Here is a 12625-nt window from a genome sequence, read left to right as displayed (position 1 = left end):
ATGGTCCCTTCCTTCCAGGGTACTTTGAGGACTCAGATAAGAACTATAAAGTGCTTAGCATATTATCTTACAGGTGGGATGCACACCTTTCCCTGTTGGAGTCCACAGCCTCCCTGTTTCCCTTTCTTTCCTTAATGCTCTCCTCCTCTTATCTCTCTTGCCTAGGCACTGATTCAGATACTGGCCATCTCTACCAGTGTCTATAAGGTGGCTGGTCCACCAAACAGAGACTGGAGCGGTGGGCTTGATAGATTAAGGAAAATATATTGGGTGACAGAGAGAGGCAGATATAAGGCTATTAGTAGGGAAAATTTTAATGCAGTCTGGACTTTTTGTATGGAAAAGCAAGGAAAATAGCCAATGCAAAGTGATTCTCTAAGGATTAATCTGGGATTAATCATTTTAATAATGTAATGCACCTTGAAATACCAATACCATTAATTAATATAATAGCTTAAATTTTCTTTACTAAGTATTCCATCCAGCTACCAGAATGATCAATCTAATACACAAGCCTCATGTTGTCATTCTTGTTGGAAGCCCTACATTAACACTCAAGATGAACGGTTGTCCAAATTCTTACCATAGTATACAATTTTTTCTTAACCTAGCACCTGAATTCTTCTGGACCCTATCTTCCATGATTGTGCCTTATCTTTATACTCTAAGGATCTTGAAGATCATTTTTGTCTCTATGTTATAACTGCTCTGTCATTCATTGAAGTACCATTGCCCTTGCTAGCTAGCTATCCTTTTTACTTTGGAGATGTCAAATATGTTCTTGCTTTGGAGATTTTGACTTAACTATCTTGCCTAGATGGTTCTGTCCACTTGTCTAAACCCTATTTACCTTATAGTTATCTCCTTAAATGCCACTGCCTTTCCTGAAGCCCTTGATTAGGTTATGTACTTTTGTTGTACACTCTCATGTTATTCTGTGTTTACATCATTTTAATTCATAATTATACACTGATTTGTGTGATTATTTTTTCAGTGTCTTCTCTTGACTAGACTGAAGTTCTGAGAGGAAAGTGACTATCTCAGTTTTTCTCACTTTTGTGTATGTGATGTCTGAGACATTTCCTGAAACATTATTGATCAATTTAACTTACTTATTCTTCAGATCTATCACATAAAGTAAGATTCTCCACATCTTAAAAGTAAGGCAAGTTTATACAACTAAGAAATTTTATAGTGGGGTAGGTCTCTGTGACTCTAATATCTGTGCAACTATTCACTATTGTTGTCTCCTGGTTGAATCTGTTCAAGGCTATTCTTTAGTTAACACATACTCTTGGAACTATGTTTTGGATTTTTGGATTTTATTCCTTCTCACCCTAAACATCTAACTGAATAAAAATCATGCAGCCACATAATGGTTAATTTGAAATGATTTACAACTAGTTGTACATTTGTAGTTTTTGGACATGTATCTATAGTTTGTAAAAGTCAACTTTTAGAAATGAAATAAAATTGCATTATGTGACTCATAGCTATCATCTATTAATACATCTGTAGTAAATAGTCTTTACTGCCAAATCTGGCTACCGGGATGCTATTCACAACATTAGCCCTTTTTGAATACCGTGAGTGTGTGTTGTGAAGAGTCATGAATTTGAGAGTATTGCCCTTTATAAGACCTTTAGGTAAATCTTATTTTATGAGATGAATATGGGCTTGCAAAGGAAACATAGTGCAAATCAAATTTTACAAATCAAATAATATTTAAACAAATGTAGTGTGCTCAAAATTTAAATAAATTGCATGATAACTCTCTTTTTAAAGTACAAAAGAATTCATCCCTCCTCCTATTATTTACCCCTTATTTCATTAAATGTTTTTGTAGATTAGATTTTTTTAAAGCAGATTACCCATGTTTACAGCTGCTGAAGAAATCTATCTCATTGAATGAATGTATGTTTCTCCAAATGTGCAATGGATCAAGATTCAGAAAATATAGATACAGACTTGGGTTTGCTCTTTATTATATTAGTAATCTTAGTCAACTCCATTTAGTCTTCAGAGTCTTACTTTCTCAAGTCTGAAACTGAGATACTAATAATGGCTTGTCACTACTTCTTTCACGGGATTATTGTGCAGAATTAAATAAGTCTATATATTTGAAAATTACAAATTGTGTGTGTGTGTGTGTGTGTGTGTATAAATATATATAAAGAATGATTATTATTAATGAAAGGTGGACATCCTAGTATAAATTGGATCTTTTATTACCATCAGCATCACTGTTTTGGTGTGAAGAAAATGAAAGCTGTATCCATTTACGTGGTAGAGCTAATTTTATGCTACTTACAGTGACATGGCAAATTGGCCTGACATGTCTGAGGGGCTCAGAGACTTGAGTGTGGGACAGTTGAACAGCAATTGGTGTCCATCACTGAAGTTGGCTTAGAAAAGCAGCATAGCATAGTGTTTGAAAGTATAGCCTCTGGGGTCAGACAGATTGTGGCTGGAGTACTAGCTCTGCCAACTATTAGTTTTGTTGTCTGAATTGAATTACATAACCTACCTAAATCTCAGTGTCCTTATTTATAAAAGGGAGGTTTTGAGCCTTAAATGCAATATCGTTACCTCCACAAATATTGAGTTCGTGCTGTGCACCAAGCAGTATTCTGAGCAGTGGGGAATATAATGGTGAATAAATCAGACAAGACTGATTTATTTATAGACTCACATTCTGTCGTGAAAAGATAGGCATACAAATAATGAATATAGTGATTTCAGTTATTAATACTTGCTATAACAGTACCAAAGCAGACAAATGGAATACAGAATAATGGAGGAGGTCAAAAAGAGATGGGGGTATTTTAGACAGGGTGGACAGAGAAATCCTCTCTGAAAAAGTTCTGGGAAGCTGAACAGATCAGCTTTGTTAAGTTCTTGAGGAAGAACATCCCAAACAAAGGGAACAGCTACTGCAAATATAAATAAATGAGGATTTAGTATAGTGACTGGACAGAATATATAGCCAGTAATAGTAGCTGCAGTTGTTTTTCTTCCCCCTCCTCTTTTTTTGAGAATCTGACATTTAAGGATAAATTTCGCTGTGGGATCATTAATTCAATTAGCCAGTTATCTCTCTAGTGGCACATTTCTATTTGGGTAGTCATGGTGATGGTGATTTCCTCTGGTTCAATGAACAATTGTTTCCCAGGTTTATAAGCATTCTTTTTTTCCCCCCTAAGAGCAAGATACCAAATGCTTCAACTCTTTTTCCACTGTACATTCAAGAATAGTATCAACTTTGAAATCCTATGAAAATAACCACCCCCTTCTCTTATACTTCTATTCTAATATTCCTGCCCACATATATCCATTTATTTTTATCTATGTAATTCAGTTCTTGAACTAAGCTTTTAGGAGACAACAGGTTTTCTCAAAAATTGATTTTTCAGTAAATGAATAAAGTCTTAGAATTTGGAATTCAATTTACCAATTAAGTTAGCTTAAGTCAAAAGTTCAAAGAAAACCTTTACTCTTTGGAGCCCTCTCAGCATTAATTATTCTCCTATTCTATTCCTAAAGCACTTGACTGCTAACCAGAAGGCTGGCGGTTCAAACCCACCAGCCACTCCTCGGAAGGAAGGTTGAGCAATCCTAGTTCCGTAGTGATACTGCCTCGGAAACCCAAGGAGAGGTCGCTATGAGTCGGGGCCAACTCGACGGCACATAACAACAACAACAACAACATTCTCTACTCAGGGGACTGCCATCTTCCCAATTGTTATGGTTAGAAAAATGGGTGATGTACTTAATTCTTATTTTTCCCTAAAATCCCAGTCAGTGTCAATTTCAATTTAAACTAACGCCTATAGTCTACCCTTTATTTACCATTCCTACTACCTGTGAACTTGTTCAGATTCTCATTGATTCTTCTGCAATAAAAATAAAAAAAATTCAGCAATAAAATCCTTATTAGTCTTCTTGTATTCCCATTCCCCTACCCTTATGTATTTTCCTAACTTTGAAAAAAAAATATGTATATATGTATTTATAATTTGTATTTAAAAAAAAAAAAAAAAAAAAAAACCTCACTGCCATCGAGTTGGTTCTGACTCACAGTGACCCCTCCTTGGGTTTTCAAGGCTGTATCTCTCCGGAAGTAGGTTGCCCAATCTTCCTTCCAAGGAGTGGCTGGTGGGATTGAACCACCAGGCTCTGGTTAGCAGTCACATGTCTTAGGCAGTATACCACCAGAGCTCCTAAAACCAAAGTCAGTCATGGTGACCTGACTTTGGGTTTCTGAGGTAGTAAATCCTTACAGAAGTAGATTGCCCAGTCTTTCTTCCATGGAGTGGCTGGTGAGTTTGAACCACCAGCTTTCTGGTTAGCAGTCAAATGCCTTAGGCACTATGCCATCAAATCTCCTTTGTATATATAAAACCTGGGTCAATGTAGTTGGAATCTAGGCTGAGGATGATGGAGGTGTCCAGAGGGTTTGCAGAAGTTGAGTCCTTGAGCCCAGAGCAGACTGATCATTACCTGACTTTTTAGTGGTCGTCCTCTGATTTCTTGACTGCTGCTTCTATGGGAAGGGAAGTAAGCTGGCAGCAGTTTGGAATAGCTAAGGGAAACCAAGAAGCAAGCTGGTGGTGGTTTGGAATAGCTAAGGGAGACCAGAAAGTGAGCAGAGCAGTTTGGAACAGCTAAGAGAGATGAACTTGTCTGTCACTTTGTCATACTGTGGTGGCTTGCATGTTGCTGTGGAACTGGAGGCTATGCCATCAGTGTTTCAAATGCCAGAAGAGTTACCCATGATGGACAGGTTTCAGTGGAGCTTCTAGAATTAGACAGACTTGGAAGAATGAAGAGGACATCCACTTCTCAAGGAATTGGCCAATGAAAATCTTATGAATAGTGGTGAAACAATGTCTGATATATTACTGGAAAACTTTATGAATAGCCTTGAAACATTGTCCAATATCACGCCGGAAGCTGAGCCCTTCAGGTTGGAGAGCACTCCAACTAGGGAAGAGCTGTTTCCTCAGAACAGAGCAGACCTTAATGAATGTGCATAGATAAAGCTTCTGGGACCTCCATTTGCTTATGTGGCACAACTCAAAATGAGAAGAAACAGCTGAAAACATCCATTAATAATTGGAACATGGAATGTATGAAGTATGAATCTAGAAAAGTTGGAAGTTGTCAAAAATGAAATGGAATGCATAAAGATCGATATCCTAGGCATTAGTGAGCTGAAATGGACTGGTTTTGCCACTCTGAATCAATCATATGATCTACTATGCCAGGAATGACAGACTGGAGAGGAATGGTGTGGCATTCATCATCACAAAGAATGTTTCAAGATCTGTCCTGAAGTACAATGCTGTCAGTGATAGGATAATATTCATACACCTACAATAAAGACCATTTAATATAACTATCATTCAAATCTACACACCAACCACCAAAGCCAAAAATAAGGAAATTGAAGATTTTTACCAACTTCTGCACTCTGAAATTGACTGAACATGCAATCAAGACGTGTTATCACTGGTGATTTGAATGCAAAACTTGGAAATGAAGAATCACCAGTAGTTGGAAAATATGGCCTTGATGATAGAAATAACACTGGAGATCACATGATAGAATTTTGCAAGACCAGTGACTTATTCATTGTAAAGACCTTTCTTTCAACAACACAAACAGCATCTATACACATGTACTATGCCAGATGGAGTACACAGAAATCATATTGACTGCATCTGTGGCAAGAGGAGATGGAGAAGCTCAATATCATTAGCTAAAACAAGTAAACCAAACAGACATTTGATAGATATTTCATTGTTGAATAGGTTGGCATGTGTCCTCCTAGGAACTGACCTGCTCATATGCAAGTTCAAGTTGAAGTTGAAGATAATTAAAGGAAGTTTATGAGAGCCAAAAATGACTTTGATTATATCCCTTATGAAGTTAGAGACAATCTAAAGAAATAAATTGAATTTGATGCATTGAACACCAATGACTGAAAACCAGAGGAATTGTGGGATGACATCAAGAACATCCATGAAGAAACAAAAAGGTCATTAAAAAGACAGGAAAGGAAGAGAAGACCAAAATGGATGATGGAATAGACTCTGAAACTTGCCCTTGAGTGGAAAATAGCTAAAGTAAATGGAAGAAATGACAAGATAAAAAAGCTGAACAGAAAATTTCAAAGAGCAGCTCGAGAAGACAAAGTCTTTTCATATTAATGGCAAAGTTTTATATTAAAAACAATCTTCTTATTATAATGAAATGTGCAAAGACATGGAGTTAGAAAACCAAAAAGGAAGAACACACTTGGCATTTCTCAAGCTGAAAGAACTGAGGAAAAACTTTAAGCCTCAAGTTGCGATATTAAAAGATTCTATGGGCAGTATATTGAATGATGCAGGAAGCATCAAGTGAAGATGAAAGGAATACACAGAGTCTCTGTACCAAATAGAATTGGTCAATGTTCACCTATTCCAGGAGGTGACATATGATAAACAACCAATGGTACTGAAAGAAGAAGTTGAAGCTGCACTGAAGGAATTGGTGAAAAACAGGGCTCCAGGAATTGACAGAATACCCATTGAGATGTTTCAACAAATGGATGCCTTGCTGGAGGCACTCACTCAGCTATGCCAAGAGATTTGGAAGATAGCTACCAGGCCAGCTGATTGGAGGAGATCCATATTTGTACCCATTCCAAAGAAAGATGATCCCACCGAATGTGGAAATTATCAAACAATATCATTGATATAACACACAATTAAAATCTTACTGAAGATAATTCAAAAATGTTTGCAGCACTCTCTTGACAGAGAGCTTCCAGAAATGCAAGCTGGATTCAGAACAGAATGTGGAATGAGGGATATCATTACTGATATCAGATGGTTCTTGGCTGAAACCAAAGAATACTAGACAGATGTTTACTTCTGTTTTATTGACTGTGCAAAAGCATTCAATTTTGTGGATCATAACAAATTATGAATCACATTGAGAAGAATGAGAAGAATAGTAATTGCAGAACACTTGATTGTACTCATGAGGGACCCGTACAAAGACCAGATGGCTGTCATTTGAACAGAACAAGGGGATACTCATGGTTTAAAATCAAGAAGGGAGCATGTGAGGGTTGCACCCTTTCAACATACTTATTCAATCTGTATGCTGAGCAAATTATCTAAGAAGCTGGACTATTTGAAGAAGAGCATGGCATCAGGATTGGAGGAAGGCTCATTAACAATCTGATACACAACACAATTTTGCTTGCTGAAAGTGAGGCTGACTTGAAGCACTTATTGATGATGCTTGAAGACTACAATCTGCAATATGGATCACACCCCAATATAAAGAAAACGAAAATTTTCACAACTCGACCAATAAGTCTCATCATGATAAATGGAAAAAAGATTGAAGTTGTCAACGATTTTGTATTACTTGGTTCTACAGTCAACACCAATGGAAGCAGTAGTCAAGACATCAGACAACATATTGCATTGGGCACATATGCTGGAAAAGACCTCTTTCAAGTGATGAAAAGCAAAGATGTCTCCTTGAAGACTAAGGTGCACCTAACCCAAGCCATGGTATTTTCAGTTGGCTCATATGCATGTGAGAGCTGGACAATGACTAAGACCGAAGAAGAGTTGATGCTTTTGAGTTGCGGCGTTGATGAAGAATACTGAAAGTACCATGGACCACTCAAAGAACTAACAAATCTGTCCTGGAAGAATTGCAGCTGGAATGTTCCTTGGAAGCAAGAATGGCCAGACTTTTCACCTACTTTGGTCATGTTGTCAGAAGTGTCCATTCCTTGGAGAAGGATATTATGGTTGGTAGGGTGGAGGGTCAACGAAGAAGGGGAAGGTCCTCAATGAGCTGGATAGGCACAGTGGCTGCAATGACGGGCTCAGATATAGCAAGGATTGTGAAGCTGCCACAAGACCAGGTAGTGTTTTGTTCTGTTGTACATAAGGTCACTATGAGTCAGAGACAACTTGATGGAACCTAACAACAACAAATATATATTGCAATTATTGTTGAAATCCTATAGTGGCTTCCTGTGTCTGTCCTGATATTCAGAGTTGTCTGTTGACCATGCATGATGACATCACCTCGGAGCTTGTTAGGAATGTAGAATCTCAGACCCCATCCTAGAAGTGCTGAATTAGAACCTGCACTCTAACAAGATCCCTAGCTGATTTTTGACTGCTAACCAGAATGTTGGCAGTTCAAACCCACCAGTTGCTGAGTGGAGGGAAGATGGAGCAATCTACTTCTGTAAATATTTACTGCCTTGGAAACCCAATGGGAGTCACTATGAGTTGGAATCAACTCAATAGCAGGTTTTTTTTTTTTTTTTTTTTTTTGGCAGGGGGGGTGCGGTTGGCTGATCTGTATTACACATTAAGGTTTTCAAAGCACTGTCCTATTGGATAAATCTTGGCACATATCGCTTTCTATGTCCTGACCCTTGTCTAACTTTCCTGTGAGATTCTACCACCCTTCATGCCTTGGTTCAAATTATAGTCAGTTATGTTTGGTTCCCCAAAAAACTGAAATCCATCTTTTCATTTCTGTGCACCTGTATTTTCTTATGCCTGGAATGCCTCTCAACTTGCCAGCCAGATACTTGTTTGCCTAATAAGCTCTTTTATAATTTTTAAGATTCATCTCAAATTCCTCTGTAAATACCTTCTTTGAATTTGCCCTAATCTTTGAATTTGCCCTAACAGGAGTGAGCCAGCCCCTCTCTCTTGTATGTCTCTTGTATGTCCTCAGTACTGATTTTTCTTATAGCTTTAACTTCATCTAGTTGTACAATTCATGTTTATATGCACATATTTCTTACTAGAATGTGAACTCCTAGAGGACAGGGGGAAAGTCTAAGCCATACTCAGAGCTGACCACTTATCATAATGCTGACATGGAGTAGGTATAGCATGCCTGTTGACTGATGATTCATTCATTCATTCATTCATTGAGTCATCTATTGATAGATATTTCAATGTTGAATAGTTTGGCATGGGTCCTTCCTACAGTTTACACACACATGCACACATAAACATGAGTCCCTGAGTGGGATTATTAACAAATGGTGGTGGCATAATGCCTAAGGCATTTGACTGATAACCAGAAGACTGGTGGTTCAAACCCACTGGCCACTCCTTGGAAGGAAGATTGGGCAATCTAATTCCATAGTGATACTGCCTTGAAAACTCAAGGAGGGGTTGCTATGACTTGGCTCTGACTCAAAAGCAGTGAGTTTGTTTTTTTTTTTTTGGTATTAACGGAAAGGTTGGCAATTCAAACCCATCCAGAGACAGCTCAGAAGATAGGCTTGGCAATCTGCTTCCACAATGTCACAGTTTTGAAAATCCTATGGAGCAGTTCTACTGTTCTGCACACATGGAGTTGCCATGAGTTGGAATTGTCGCATCAGCAACCAACAAAAACAACAGCAGCAACAAATATATGTGTGTATATATATATGTTGTTGTTCTTATGTGCCGTGGAGTCAGACCCAACTCATAGCGACCCCTCATTGGGTTTCCGAGGGAGTATCACTATGGAAGTAGATTGCCCTATCTTCCTTCTGAGGAGTGGCTCGTGGGTTTGAACCACCAGCCTCTGGTTAGTAGTCAAGTGCCTTAGGCAAAACACTACCAGAACTCTCATATGTGTGTATATATATATATATATATACACATAAATATACATATATACACATATACATATATATACACACATACACATACATATATATATATACATATATATACATGCACACACATGTGTATATATATATATATATATATATATACATACACACATAAATATCTGTATATACATATATGTGTTGTTGTTGTTGTTGTTATGTGAGTGTGTGACTTTAATTTCCTCTTCAGAATAAATACTTGTAAGAGAAATCTTTATACTCTGATGGATAGATCATTCAGTTGAGAGATTAGCATTTAGTTTATAGTCCTGGTTTTGGTAATTTATCTGTGAATAGTAGCTGAGCCTGAAATGACACTTGAAATGTCATTTTAGTATAAGAAAAATGGACTAAAAGGGATATAAGTCCTCACATACACTAAGAAAAATGGCAGGTACATCACATCTAAACCAACCTATAAAGATCATCATTTAAACTGCGAAAGTATAAAAATGATTAAAAGTCAAGTGCACATTTTTTATTACAACAAAAGGTAAAGAAGACAGATCAGGTTTTTAGTTTGATAAAAGAATGCAATTCGTGTCCATTTAATTTCTAATAATTTTATAAAGCATGATATTTAAACTTGTTTTTTGGGAAAATAATTTGACTGTAATATGTATGCAGTATATTTACATTTATATTATAAATGTATATACATATACATTTATAATATACTATAAAGCTATAATATATTGTTTTTACTACATGGTCTACTTTTACTAAAAACATTAAAACTTATAAGAAAGCTGTATAATCAAAAATTCAAAATTGATTTTATTCTCCTAAATTATTAAGTTGTGAAAGAATTTGAGAAGTAATAGAGTCTTTTCTTTTAAGCAGAATGCATTATGTTTTTCTCAGTTTTCAAGTTACAAATTTGTCTAAGAAGGGAATGTGGGATCACAAGAAATTCCGCTATTTATTCCCCCATTGGTTTGCATTTCAGAGAACAAAGTATATCAGCAGCATTGAATGACTTTACCCCCAAGTAATCTTCAAAAGGAACTTTAAAAAGTACAAAAATGAGAATTACTCAGAATTTGTTCAACTAGCCATGATGATACCAGCAAAAAAAAAAAAAAATAGGGTCTTGGGTAGGTACTTAATTATTCTGTTATTGAAACCTGAGTTGATTTCCCCCCCCCCTTAAGGTTGATTTTTTTTTTTTTTCAGTAAATTTTTTAATGTAAAAGTTCCCTTAAAATATTCTGAGAACTCTAGGCAGAAATGACAGGATAATCAAATGTGCCACTTTCCCAAGCAGCATTGTAATCAGCAGTAGAGATTTTCAGGATCACTTCATCACATTTCAAAAAAGAATACCCAAATGTAAAATTGCAATATATGACTCATACCGTTTAATACCCACACCAGAAGGAAATTTGGTTATTTCATGAAAACACAATTCATAAAGTGTTAAAAAAAAAAACATTTTAACTTACCTCTCCTACATTTCATGATTTTACAAACAGATACATAATTTACCATGTACTTATGACATCCTAGGTTAGAGAAAGGAGCTCTGGTGGCGTAGGACCTAAGGAGCTTACTGCTAACCAGAAGGCTGGCGGTTCAAACCCACCAGCCACTCCTTGGTAGGGATACTGCTTCGAAAACCCAAGGAGAGGTCGCTATGAGTCAGGTCTGACTCCATGGCACACAACAACATGGTTAGAGAAAAGTATTTATTTTCAAATATGCTTCTACATGGAAAACATGAAGAATTCTAAATGTTCTTCCTGTTAAAAAAAAACTATTAAAAATTATATAGTAAAGAAATCATAACTAAAAATGTACTTTCTTAGCAAAATAAATTCTCCCTGCTGGTTCTTTGTTAAGACTCTCCTAGAATTTCAAGCTACAGTGTTTTCTTGGTAGTCCTTTAAAATAAAACTGTCCTGAATTAATACACATGTAATTTACTCAGCAACCTCCAGTTCTATTTAAATCGAGGATAGGTCTAATTGCTAGTTTTTCTTGGCTGACTGCTTGATGTTGGCTATAGCACCTGATCTACAAAAGCCTGCAAGTTCTTCATTGATTAACATTCATCCAAAAATACATATTCATCAGTATCAGGGAGACAAGCCACATAAGCAAGGAATCTCCTTTGCCCCCTTCTTTGTATTAGTTTTACCAGAATTTTAAGTATCTGCTGAAAATCTCTGATTAAAGAGAATTCTCTAAGTTTAAATTGATGTATTCCATGTGTGATTTTTCCGAAAACACTGTCCAATGTATATGCATTTTGAAACTCAAACAGATTACAAGAACAAATTGATATGAATTGTATATTAATAGGTTGTAATTATGTCTTATCAAAAGATTGACTTTTTAAGTCCTTTATTCTTCAGAAATATGGTAATTGTCCCCTTTTCCATGTAGTTAATTATAAATTTCAAGAATTAAGTCAGCTAAATCTCTTCACTTTTTTTCTTTGTCTCTATAGTAGCAGTGAGAAGAGAAATGAATTGCTTTGATCTTGTTTCAGAATGGTGTTTCTTCCTTCAAAGGATTGACCTTGTGTTGGGGCCTGAAGTTTCAGATATTTCCCATTAGTTGTTAATTTGTTAATCTAAGAAAGGTATCTTTACAAATGAATTTAAAGTTGTCGGGGGAAGAAAAAAAAAAAAGAGTTGTTTATTTTGCAAACCACAGTGTTTTATATTTGCATAATGCTTTGTAGTTTATGATGTAGTAGATCAGATCTGCCAATGAAGAACATTAAATGTGGTAGTAGATATGTGTAAAATTTCTTTCTTGCCAGGAGAAAAGTACAATTATAATTCATTCCTCTTGACTCATCTTGTTATGTCAGAAGATAATGAAATGACAGCCTGAAAATATTAATGACATCTGAAAAATTTTACAAAATTTAGTTATTTTAATCTTGTATTTAGAGGCATAAATTACTAT

This window comes from Orycteropus afer, unplaced genomic scaffold, assembly GCF_000298275.1.
Source record: "Orycteropus afer afer isolate SDZICR_OR568_19922 unplaced genomic scaffold, OryAfe1.0 scaffold00154, whole genome shotgun sequence".
Lineage (NCBI taxonomy): Eukaryota > Metazoa > Chordata > Mammalia > Tubulidentata > Orycteropodidae > Orycteropus > Orycteropus afer.
The sequence above is the reverse complement of the archived record's forward strand: the minus strand, read 5'-3'. Positions refer to the sequence as shown.